The sequence below is a fragment of the Amblyomma maculatum genome, chromosome 1 (assembly GCF_055883805.1).
Source record: "Amblyomma maculatum isolate TAMU_Amacu chromosome 1, ASM5588380v1, whole genome shotgun sequence".
In the NCBI taxonomy this organism is placed as follows: domain Eukaryota; kingdom Metazoa; phylum Arthropoda; class Arachnida; order Ixodida; family Ixodidae; genus Amblyomma; species Amblyomma maculatum.
The window spans coordinates 436934101-436947858 of NC_139344.1; positions in this window are offsets into that span (position 1 = coordinate 436934101).

Consider the following 13758-nt stretch of genomic DNA (forward strand, 5'->3'; position numbering starts at 1 on the left):
GGCAAGAGTGTCTTTGGAGGGGGATTGCTGGCGCATTCGCACAGTATATGGTCTTGAGTGGACTGTGTCCAGTCACCGCAGTGCCGGCATGCAGGGTTGAATACTCCGTTCGTAATTAACGGTAGTCGGTAGGAGCTAAGAATGGCATTTGTTTGTAGGCTTCTGAGTGTCGTGGCTTGCGCCCGGTCGAGGTCGGGGTGAGGGGCGGGGTTCGTGCATCTTAGCTCGCGATAAAAGTTTGTGACCTCCGCGTATGTGCGCGGTGCCTCGACAGGCGCGTCCGTTCCCTATAGATATCCCTTCTCCAGATTGGTTAAGCCTCGGGCTAGACGGTCGATCACTTCGTTTCCGGAGTTACCCGAGTGAGCCGGAACCCATACGAGATTGATGTTGTGATTGAGACAGAGACAAAATGGCCATTTTTTTAACATACACCAGCTATACCAGTGCAGAAAATCTCCTATACCTCCAACGGCTTTTAGGCACACTAGTGTAGCTGGTGTAGGGTAAAAAGAAGGCCCCAAAGAGATGCCGTAATGAGAGGGTAAATATAATTACTGTCGCCTGGGATCTTAAACAGGCGCTGACATCGTAGACCACATGGTCTCCTTGTTTCGCCTGCATCGATACGCAGCCGTCAGTGGTCGCGATCAAACCCGGGTACTCCGATGCCCAACTACTCTGCCGGAGTACTCGGATTCGATCGCGGCCGGTGGCGGCGGTGTTTCGATGGAGGCAAAACGAAGAGGCGTTCGTGTGCTATGCGACGTCAGCTCAAGTTAAAGATCCCCAGGGGGCCGAAATTATTCAGTAAATTACTCCGTAGCGAACAAGTCTTGCGGTGAGGGGCGAGGGTGGCTATTCCTGGCCGTACGAGGCTGGGGCTGACAGGTCCAAGTGGTTTGAGGCGGGAGCTAGCCTGCCACTGGCGTACCTGCAGTAGGCCGCCATTGAACCCGCCACCGCTTCGATGGCGGATGAAGTCTGTTGCGACGCGCATCTTTCTCACTCCCGCTTTTTTTTCTGCTCTATTGTGTCCTCTCTTCGCACGAGGCAGCGGAGGTGGCTCAGCTACAGAGTCAATAGCAGGCCCGTGCATTTTCTTTTCCTTCTTCCTACAGCCACAACAACATTACTCCGTAGCCCTTCACTACGGCTCCTCTTTCTATTTATCCACTTTCACTACCATCTTCCTCATTTTCCCTTTGAGGAGAGGTGGTGAAGGGTGGCTGTTCCTGGCCGCACAGGGCTGGGATGGTAGGTCAACTCCACTTGCGGCGGGGGCTAGCTAGGCAGCCACCAAAAGTTTTAGGTTGTCATTGCACCCGCCACCACTTAGGTGGTGGACGACAGCTGTTCCGATGCGCGTCTTTCTCTCCCTCTTTTTTAAGAGAGCAGCTCTTTGGCGCCCGCCCCTGGGTTTCGCGTCGTCGTCGGCGTCGGCCGCGTCGGCTTCGTAACCAGCTCCGCCCCTCTTTAATCCCCCCAGTTCGAGCCGGCGCTTCGTCAACCGGAGCCTCGCAGGAAGAGGGGGGGGGGTGCACTCAGCGGCGAACAATGGGGGCACGAGCACGCGCAGCAACCAGAGAACACGAGGAAAGGAAGGGATGAGGGGGGGGGGGTCGCCGCAGGCAGCGCTAGCAGATGCCGCTGCCGCCGCTAGCTTGTCAAGACAACGTGACTGCGTAGAACACCGTCGCCGCGATAGGTGGTGAAGGGTGGCAGTTCCTGGCCCTACCGGGCTGGGATGGTAGGACAACGCTGCTTGCGGCGGGTCTAGCCAGCCACCAATTTTTATCTGTTGTAAGCCGTAATTGCACCCGCCACTGCTTCGGTGGTGGACGACGGCTGCTGTTGCGGCGCGCGTCTGTCTCTCCCTCTTCGTTTTCCTTTCTTCTCTATTTGCTCTTCTGCCCACACGAAGTAGCGGAGGCGCAAATAGAGGTAGCGGAGGCGGAGGCGAAACGAAGAGGTTGTTGTTGTTGGTGGTGAAAACTTTTATTGTCCAACAGAGAAGGACCACACCGCCTGGGCCGCTCTGTCTCACCCCCCTTTAAGGGGGAGGGGACTTAGCGGCCCAGCCGCACGGGATGGTCACATTAGATGCTGGCCGGTTTGGTTTCGCCGGCGGCCTCTGCTGCCAGTTGGACGGCGATGAGTTGGAACTCAGGGTCCGAGCTTCGCAATAAGGTTTCCCAGGCTTTCCTACTGCTAACGTTTTGCGCCCTGCCTGGGGAGTAAGCGCACTCCCAACTTATATGGTCGAGGGTTCCTCTCGCCCCACACGTTTTACATTTATTGTCCTCGCAGTCCGATCGGATATGTTTATTTAGTACTGGGTTTGGGTATACTCCAGTCTGCAGGCGTCTCCACGCCATTGCCTGACCTCTATTTAACACCGTGTTTGGTGGGGGAAAACGCCTCCGGCATTGCCTGTAGTGTTCTGTAATATCTTGATACGAGAATTATCGTTCTTCTCTATTATGTTCTGCCTGAGCCCAGCCATCCTGTACAGCTCGCAGGTAGAGATCTCGAGTTGCACTGTGGGCCGCCTCGTTACCGCTGACAGATTCATGCGCCGGGGTCCAGATGATGTTGATCGTCCTATCAATCACTCCTTGTGTTAAAATTTTGGTGGTGAGGGGGTTTACCCTCCCCCTACTGAAATTTACTGTCGCCAATAATATATCTAGCTTTGGTGCCAACGCAAGCGATCGCTATCGCAGCTTCCTCCGATATCTCGGTTTCTTTCCCTAGTATGGTAGCCACCGTGATGAGGGTGCATCCCCCATCTACCGCCGCTATGGTCATGTATCGACTGTGTCTGTTTCCTGCCGCATCTACGTAGGCAACTTCATTTGGGGGTTTGCTCCGATATATTGTTTCTATCGCTTTCGCCCTTTTCTGTCGCCTTTCCCTATTAAACTTAGGGTGCATCTTTTTGGGTAGGGGAGGGAATCTTAGGTGCGCCCTGATTTTCCTGTCAATGTCAACCCTTTCCTTTTGCCCCCTGTCGTGCGCTGTGCGATGTCAGCGCACGTTGAAGATCCCCAGGTGGTCGAAATTACTCCGAAGCTCTCCACTACGGCTCCTCTTTCTTTCTTTCCACTTTCACTCCCACATTCCTCCCTTCCCTTACGGCGCGGTTGCGGTGTCCACAGAAAAACAAGTGAGACAGTTACCGCGCCTTTCCCTTCCTATAAATCAGTTTAAATAAATCAGATAGCGGAGGCGGCTCAGCTACAGAGCCAGTAGCAGGCCCGTGCATTTGCTTTCCCTTCTTCCTACAGCCACAACAACAACCGTCGCCGCCATGCAGAAAGAGGAGGAGGGAACCCCCTCTTTCTGCGTGGCGGCGCGAGTGCTCTCCGGTTGCCAAAACGGCGGCTCGCTATCAGCGGATCACGGAGCGTGCATCCCGTTCTCACTCGCTAGCGGCGTCTGCGGCATCAGTCAGTCGCTGCTATCTGTTCGTCGATTAACGTTCCTATGGGCCCCTGGGCTGCTTCCCGCCACCTCACGATAACTCAATTGCTCTCTTCATTTCTCTAGCCACAAAGCTTCTTTCATGACAGCCAAGAACTCTTTAGTGGAGTGTTTCTTGTAGGAATACATGTGAAAAATTAAAAAAAAGTTGTCTGTAATTGTACATACGTGTCTTGCTCGAAATCTTTGCCTCAATCTATCGAAAAGGTGAAACAGGTGATGAGCTGCGCTCAAATTTCGCATTAGGAAGTAACGTAATCGAGGGTAATTTTTTCTTTCTTCTCTACTTTCTTTCTTCTGTCCGCACGAGGCAGCGGAAGTGGCTCAGCTATAGCTCAGCTACAGAGCCAGTTGCAGGCCCGTGCATCTTCTCTTCTTTCTTCATACAGCCACAACCTCCGTTTCCCTTAAAGCATGGTGCAGGTGTCCTCAGAAACATGCGTGACACATATTGCGCGTTTCCCTTCCTGCGATCTAAATTTTACGACAGTTGGGAAGCAGTGAAGGAATGCGGAGCAATTTCGACCACCTGGGGATTATTAACGTTCGATGGAGGCGAAACGAAGTGGTGTCCGTGTGCTGGGCGGTGTCAGCGCACGTTAAAGTTCCCCAGGTAGTAGAAATTACTCCGTAGTCCTTCATCATGGCTGCCTTTATCTCTTTCCACTTTCATTCCCACCTTCATCCCTTCACTTACTGCGCGGTTCAGGTGTCCACAGAGCAAGTGTGACAGATACTGCGCCTTTCCCTTCTAATAATAATAATAATAATAATAATAATAATAATAATAATAATAATAATAATAATAATAATAATAATAAAATAATAATAATAATAATAATAATAATAATAATAATAATAATAATAATAATAATAATAATAATAATAATAATAATCAATCAATCAATCAATCTTTATTTAATGTGCGCAGGAACAACCATGTGGTCTTTGTGCTGCAGCACAAAAAAAAAATGAAAAAGCACAAACATGTTTACACACACAGAGAGAACACAAAAAAAAGAAATAAATAATACATGAAATGAAACTGAGACGAAAAGTATCACGGAAATTAAGCAAACAATGAGTATCATCACTTATATACACAGTGAGAAAATTTTTTAGCACACCAGGAAATAAAGAAAAAAAAAGAACGGTAGGTAGAAGAGGAAAAAAAAAACAGATGATTGACATTGATTATAGTAATATAGAAATATACATAAAATAAACAACCATTCCAGGCGCAACAAGTGCATGGTACTTAAAACACAGGCTAGAAATACAGAATAATACAATAAAGAAGTAAAATTGAACAAGGGACAGTAAGATTCGAATATAAAGTTTAAAGTTGAAATATAAGCAAGAAACGGATAAAAAGTAGTTCAAGATACAGACAGCATTGAACAGGAGAAAAAGCAAAAAGTGAAGTAAATACAATTTAAGGCTAGAAAGTGGGAGTTATATGTGATAAAGTACTATTTAGAATACAACGCTACGAACATCCAATGTAAATGAACAGAGCGAGTTTTGGAAGATGTCAAGGTGAGGACAAAAAGAGTTAAATAACCACTGCACCCTGTCCAGAGGGGAGTGGGAATGAAGAGGAGAAACCTGAAATGGTCTGAATTCCCTCATGCTCTTTCGCGGAACGCGCAGTAGGATGTACTCTAAGAGCTGAGGGCACATAATGTGGCCATGAAGGAGTTTGTACAGAAATATGATATCAAGTCTGATACAACGGCAGTGAAGGGAAGGAAGATTCAGTTGGGCGCTCCTGGTGGAGCGAGAGGGGGAAGTTGCAAAAGGAAAGCGATAATGAAATATCCGTAAAAATTTTTTTTGTACTCTGTCAACCTTGTCCAAGTTCTAATTTGCAAGTGCCATTCCAAACAACCGACGCATACTCCAAGACCGGGAGGCATATGGACAGGTACAGTTTTAGGAACGGAAGTGGAGTATGGAACTCTCTCGAAAGTCTGCAAACGAATCCGAGTGTGCGCATAGCCCGCTGAGCAATGCGTTTAGTGTGAGAGGAGAAGCTGAGGGTGCGGTCAAAAAGTACACCAAGGTCATTAATTTCATCAACCCTATCCAACAGCACAGAATTGACAGAATAATGGTAGAGAAAGCTATGTGTTTTACGAGTAAAGGACACAACCCTAGTTTTGGAAGAATTGAGGGTAAGTCGATTCATCGCACACCAATCAGAAAAAGCAGATATGTCCGATTGCAACAACACGCAATCTTGAAAAGAATGTATTACCTTGAATATTTTTATATCATCAGCATAAAGAAGAAACGAGGAGTTCTTTATCGCCGAGGAAACATCATTAATAAAAACGGAGAAGAGAAGCGGGCCTAGTACTGAACCTTGAGGAACTCCACTCGTTGCAGGGTAAACGAAAGAAGTCTGTCCATTGACACTGACAAAGCAGAAGCGATCAAGGAGATAGTTGCGTAGGAGGGCTACGAGAGAGACTTCAACGCCAGAGAGTAGAAGTTTTTCAAGAAGTAGTGAGTGAGTAACAACGTCGAAAGCTTTGCTCATATCACAGTACACAGTGTCAACCTGACCCCTCTGAAGGACTGCTGCAGAGGCATACGTCATAAACGTGACTAGGTTGGTGGAAGTAGAGCGACCCGACATGAAGCCATGTTGATTCGGTACTATGATATGTTTGAGATGGAAGGAAAGTACGCTGTGCAAAGCTAATTCGAAAAGCTTAGAGGTTGCACATAGAAGAGAAATCGGACGATAATTGGAAACATCAGTTTTGTTTCCAGACTTGAAGACAGGAAACACGCGTGCCATTTTCCACACGCGAGGAAAGGCAGCATTTTTTAAACAGTTATTAAATATGGCAGTCAGTACTGGTACGAAGATATAACTGAAGGCTTTTATTATGGCAGCTGGAATGCCATCAGGTCCAGGAGACAAAGATGGTCTCAGACGCTTAAGACTCTCAGTTATCAACTCCTCGTCAAAGAGAATGGAATTAGATAGTGCACCAGATGGGAGGCAAACGGAATCACAATGTGGATGTTTGTAAACGGAGGAAAAATGTTGTGCAAAACTGTCGGCAACATCCCGAATTTCCGAACCCTGAGTGTCAACTAAGCTGATACTTAAATCTGATTTAATGGAACGCTTGCGAACGTAACGCCAGAACTGAGTAGGACGATTTGAGGCATACCTCTCTAAAGACTCAAGATAGGAGTCGTAGTCCCGCTTGTATAAGCGTTTGCAAAGAGAACGCACACGGCGAAACTCATCTGCCCAATTGTGAAACCCAGGGCGTTTCGCTTTACGATGGGCCCGTTCCTTGAGCTTTAACGCCGTTATTAGTTCCCTTGAAAACCAGGAAGGGAACTTCCTACGCGTAGGAGTATGCAAAGGTATGTACCGACGCATACCATCAAGAACTATTTCTGTAAAGCGACTGACTTGTCCATCTGAATCATTAATGTCATTTAAAAGGGACCAGTCGACGGAAGAGAAGAAATTGAAAAGACCGACATAATCACCACGTGCATACGCGAAACGGGGCGAATTCCCCACCCGATCTGAGTTATTAGAAGGTGAGGCAGAGACAGCAGTAGTAACTAGAAGCGGAGGGTGAAATTTGTCACAGCGAGTCAGCGGTATGTCCGAACTCGAGACTCGAACACTTTCAAAATTCGATAGACAGATGTCAAGAATATTACCGCAACAGTTTTCAATGAAATTGTGTTGCTGCAAAGAGTTAAAGGCTATGAAATCAAGTAAAGAGTTACACTTACTTAATATGTAATGATTGTTGTGAGAAGAAATAAGTGAGTTCCAGTTGATACCAGGAGTATTAAAATCACCTAAAATAAGAAGTTTGTGTTTGCTATGACGGGTTATAACATGTTCGATTGAGAGCAGAACATCATCATAGGCTGAAGGAGGTAGATTCGGAGGAATGTAGAAAGCTGCAAGTAAAAGTTTTTCATGTCGATTTAAAGTGAGCTCGAGCCACACACATTCTTCAACAGTTTCCAGATCGGAACGTCGAACACACTTCACAAAACTGTCAATAGCAATGAGCACTCCACCTCCTCTTGATTTGGGACCTGTTTCAGGGCGGTCGCTACAAAAACCAGAGTAATTATTTGGAAAGAAATCATCAGAAGGAATATCACTTGACAGCCAGGTTTCGGTAACCACAACAGCGGTATAACAAGAGGACAAGACGCTAGAAAAAAATTCTGATCCCTTAGTCCGAAGACCTCGGGCGTTTTGATAATAGATATCCAAATTAGGGGCCACTGCAATTTTGCGTCAGTTCAGAGGGATGAAGCATATCGTCGTAAAGCTTCCCACGAAAGTCCTTGTATATAATAATAATAATAATATAATAATAATAATAATAATAATAATAATAATAATAATAAAAATAATAATAATAATAATAATAATAATAATAATACTAATATTAATAATATAATAATAATAATAATAATAATAATAATAATAATAATAATAATAATAATAATAATAATAATAATAATAATAATAATAATAATAATAATAATAATATTTATCATTACTATTACGTGCCTGACACCGCACTGAGCACGGAAAGCTAATCGTTTCGCGTTCCACCGAAACGCAGCTGCCGGCGATCGGGTCCATGTACTTAATATAATATTATAATATAATGTTAAGTACTAGGGTTCGGTCGCGACCGCCGGTGGCTGCGTTTAGGTGGAGGCCAAACTTATGGGCGTCTGTGCGCTGTGCGGCGTCAGTGCACGTTAAAATTCGCCAGATGTTCGCAAATACTATGCAGGCCTGCACTACGATACCTCGATCTCTTTCCGCTTTCGCTCCCATCTTTCATTCATCCAATAACGATCACTGTAAACGTTTGCACCTACAGTATCTTGTCTCCGTTTACCGTTAGCCTTATCCCGTGTACCTGGGGCTTTGTCCATTTTGTCTGCCGAGGAAGAGCGCTTCCGATCTCTTGGCAGAGTATTTGAGTCCTGTTTGGTTTAGGTACAACTAAATGTTCTCAGTCGCTGTTTGGAGGGTGTTTTCGTTGTACGTATCACTGTCTCTGGTAACCAGAAGGGTGAAGTCGTCCGCGTATATTGTGTAGTTTAGTCGTTCTACCTGCCAATTTCTTCGGTAGGTCAATCATTGCAATGTTGAAAAATGTCGGTGATAAGACCGAGCCTTGGGGAGTACCTTTGATTCCCACTCTTATTTCTTTCTCTTCCTTCCCTCCTAGGCAGATATTAACTGTTATATTTGAAAGCCAGCTTTTGACGTAATTGCATGTCTTTCTACCTACATTTAGAGTTTCAAATCGTTCTAGTATGGCTGAGTGGTCAACGTTGTCGAAAGCAATGGCCATTACTAGACCGACTACTACTCTCGTGTTTAACGTTTAACGTCTAGCACTTACTTTTTACGTTGAAGCGTGAAATAACATGCGGAAAGACGTGCCCTGAATCCGACCATGGTGTCAACGTGAATTGAATTATGTAAAGACCGCGGATCGACAATAGGGTGTTGCAGAGGCTATTGCTGAACCCTGACAGCTTTCGCTCTATCTCTAGGTTCAAGCCATGCCTACCCCCACCAATTTTTTGTATGCAGTGCTTGTTGATGTGATCTCTGGGACCTAAAAGAAAACATAGCAAGGTGTTAGAGCCGAATGTCGTATTCGTGTTCTAAATGATTTAAAGAATTCCGAGAGGAGTGCAGATCCTACAGTGGGGAAATGCGAAAGCGTGAGCGTTGCAGCTGCAGGTTGATTTGATAAGCACTACCGGCAGCCTCGGCAATGGATGTGCCGTTTCTCATTCTGCACCAGTGCGCCTTACGGCACGGCGTGCCATGTGAACGGCTGATACACAGTGGACGTCTTCTTTACTAAAGTGATTGAAGCGCTTCCTCACAACATGATAGATTCTCCGCCGTACCGCCACTGTCCATCATCCGCAAACTGACGCCCTTACGAAGAGATTCAACCAAATGGTTGCAGACGTGATATATATATATATATATATATTGTTACGACGTCTATTTACACAGATGGTAGGATACGCTGGAGATTAGCACACCACAGCGGCACATGAAAGGCACATCTTTTTGCAGAAGACAAGTAAGGGGATATGCTAGATCAGCAAACATCGGAACAAAACGCCGAAAATATGAGCAAAGCCCCAAAAAACTCCTGAGCTGTTTTAACGATTTCGGCGGTTTAAAACAAGTGACAGCTTTGATCTTTTTCGGATCAGGCCTGATTCCATCTTTGTCTGTGAGATGTCCAAGTACCACAGTCTGGCGTTCTCCAAAACGACATTTCTTGGAATTGAGTATCAGACCAGCTTTCTCAATACACTCCAAGACAATCTCTAATCGACTGTTGTGTTCATGAAAAGTTGTCCCGAGTATCACTACATAGTCCAAATAACACATACAAATGTGCCACTTCAACCCGCGCAAAACTGTATCCATGAATCTTTCGAACGTGGCTGGAGCGTTACATAATCCAAACGGCATCACATTAAATTCATACAGCCCGTCTGGGGTGATGAATGCCGTCTTTTCTTTATCTTCCGGGTGCATGGGGATCTGCCAATAGCCTGATCGTAGGTAAACTGAGGAAAAATAGGAGGCGGAATGTAAGCAATCAATGGCGTCATCAATACGTGGCAGGGGATACACGTCCTTCTTGGTAACAGTATTCAGACGTCGATAATCAACACAAAATCGCCATGTGCCATCTTTCTTTTTGACTAGAATCACAGGGGCAGCCTACGGACTAGACGATTCCTGAATGATGCCCTTATGCAGCATGTCACGAACTTGTTCTTCGATTGTTTGGTGCTCTGATGGGGATACACGATAAGGCTTCTGGCGGATTGGATCAGCAGTTCCTGTATTGATTCGATGCTGAGTACGGGAAATGGGAATCCGTGGTGGCGAGTCCCGAGAGAAATCGAAAGCCGCAGTATGTTTTGCCAGAACTTCAACTAAACTGTGACGGTCACTTGTTGGCAGGGATTTGTTAATCATGGCAAGAAATTTTGTCTCATCTTCTTCTGAGCATGTGGTAGGCTGGGAATTGTCTGTGCTGAGCACGGCCACTGATTTAAAAGTGTCTTCGTCAAAGCTGGCAAGTTTTAGACCACGTGGTAATACAACAGGTTCTTTAGAGCAGTTAGTCGTCCACAAAGAAGAATGGCCATTCATGACTGAGATGATACAGCGGGGAATCAGAATACTTTTCTTCGCGCAGTTGAGGGTGAGTGGTTCAACCACAGCGTCGAACGCATCACTGGCACAGCTGGAACTAGCAACTCGTATAAACTGTGCTGACATTGCAGGAATGACTATGTCTTCCGAAACCGAAAGCGTGCTAGGATGAGTCCGCGAATTTTCACGCAAAGCAGATTCAATTCGAGTGCTCACAGAAATGTCTTCATTGCGAAAGTCGAGAGTGGCCCCACATTGCTCCAGAAAATCGAGTCCAAGAATTACGTCATGCGTTGATCGAGTGAGTACTGCGAATTCAGTTCGGAATCTGTGGCCGGCGATAACAAGATTCACGGAACAGACTCCAAGTGGGTTAAGCGGTTCGCCACCAACACCACATAATGTTGTCGTACTATCCCAAGCAAACATAATTTTACGACCAAGGCAGCTTTTAAAAGCGAGACTTATAATAGAAATAGTTGCACCTGTGTCCAACAACGCCATAGCACGTACACCGTCCGCAAACACTTCAATTCGGTTCTTTAACCTCGAAACGGGCAAAGGTATGGGTAAGCTAGAATCATTTGCGACCTCACCTCCATCGGCCGAACTCACTAGTTTCCCGGAGGTGGCGACCGTCGTCGGGGAGAAGGGGAGCGTGGTAGGCACCGAGATGGTGGTGTCAGGCTACGGTCAGAGGCCGGTGAGTCGTTTCCGTTCAACGCCATTGTGCGTTCTTGTCGGCTAGTTGTTGCTCTGTACTCATTCCGGCCAGGTGTTCTTCTATATGAATCATCATTGTCAGCAGGAAGCCTTGTACGGGAGTTCACCCACTGTCGGCGATACTGCTGGTACGGACGACGGTTGCGGCAAAAGCGGGAAATGTGGCCGATCATTCCACAGGCATAACACACTGGCGGCTCACGTTCATTCGATGAATAAGGCTCATCGTCGCTTGTATTAAACGTTTCATGCTCTGGATGTGGTCGGCGAGGAGGACGAGAGTGCTCGCTGTTGTAGGCGTTGATGGTGAGAGGCTGGATGTTCGGGCGATGAGCAGCAGAGCATCGAGTGTCCGAAGGAGACGTAACAGAGGGATCATAACAGGTAGAAGATGGGCTATTGTCTGACGAAGAGGTGCCAATGTAGACGGGTCTGACGTGGCCCCCAATATCCTGATGCCTCCGAAGCTATTTGCGGACGATCTGGCGAATTGTATCTGCCAGGCTTGTCGTTTCAGACACATCCACACTAGCGACAGTTGTCACATTAGGCAGCCGACCAAACTTCGGAATGATACGGCGTCGCTTCAAAGATTCAAACGTGCGGCAGTGTCGTGTTACATCAGCGGTGGTATTCAAATCGTCCTTGCAGATAAGAAAGTTGTACACGTCTTGCGCTATTGCTTTCAGGAGATGACCCACTCTGTCTTCCTCAGTCATCCGAACAACAACTATTCTGCACAGCTTGAGGACTTCTTCTATGTAAGTTGTGCAGGTCTCCCCCGGTACTTGCGCTCGTTAAGCCAAAGTCTGTTCGGCGCTTTTTTTCGAGTATCGACATCACCAAATCCCGCTCTCATTTCTTCCATGAAGGAATCCCAGGTGGTAAGAGATGCTTCATGATTGTCAAACCATGTCAGCGCAGTTTCTTCAATAAAAAATACCGCATTCGCCAACTTGGTAGTCGCATCCCAGCGGTTGTATTTGCTCACCTGATTGTAGTGGGTGAGCCAGTCATCCACGTCTTCCCCGGGCTTGCCATAGAAGTGCCGGGGTTCCCAATAAGGCTGGGTGGTGGTCGGATGAGCTGCTGGCGTGGGCTGCGTTGAACCATCTGCTTGCGCCATCTCCGTCCGAAGGGGGGGTAGCCCAGCAATTCTTCAATATCCCCGATGCGAGATGGGAAAACCTAAATACAAACATAGGAAGCGACCACTATGTACTATGTACCACTTTCCGAGCTACGCATTGCAAAATGCGTCGCCAGGAAGTGAAACACACGAACTGGGACGCCTTTAGATATGTCCGCTCGCAAAGGCCCGCGGAAAGTATAGTAGATTTAAGACAATGGACGGAGCGTCTGTTGCAAGACGCCGCAAACACTTCAAAAACTGTTGCCCTTGAGGACAGCAGCCCCAGTCCGGACGCTAAGCTAGTGCACATGATTGAAGCACAAGGAAGTATCCATGCTCGATGGCGTAAAAATAAGCATAACCGACGTTTAAAAATTTGGCTAACCCGGCTTGAAAAGGAAATCGAGGCTTACTCGTGGGAACTTAGCCGAGAACAGTGGCATCAGACTTGCGACCGCCTTAATGGGCAACTGGGCAACAAGAACACGTGGTTTTTACTTAGACATTTACTGGATCCTACGAGAACTAAGGCAGATTCCCACAAGAACCTACATAGGATCTCGCAATCTTTCCAAGGCACCGACGAAGAGCTCATGACCACTTTAAAAGATAAATACATTAACACCTCCCAGGATATACCCACGCCAGATGGGTACTCAGGATTGAATAATCCTCGCATGGATAGCGTCTTTACCGTAGCAGAGATTAGGGCTGCTCTTAACAAAATTAACACCACCTCGGCACCGGGGGAAGATTGCATCACCAATAAGATGTTGCGCAATTTAGAAGACCAGTCAGTAGAGGCTCTTACGGACCTCTTCAACAGGTACTGGACAGAGGGCAGCGTCCCTGAGGAATGGAAGCACGCTAAAATTATTTTCATACCTAAACCGGGCAAAAGACTCGAGATGGGGAACCTCCGCCCAATCTCGCTAACGTCATGTCTCGGGAAGGCAATGGAACACGTTGTCTTAAACAGGCTCCTTATGCACACCGATGCGGAAGGCACGTTTCCCCCGTCCATGATTGGGTTTCGAGCAGGTCTTTCGACTCAGGACATTATGTGGCAAATTCAACAAGACATTCTAGATACAAATCGCAAAAGAGCCACGCGAACCATCCTGGGACTCGATGTGAGTAAGGCCTTCGATAATGTGTCACACGCTTCCATCCTCAATCACCTCTC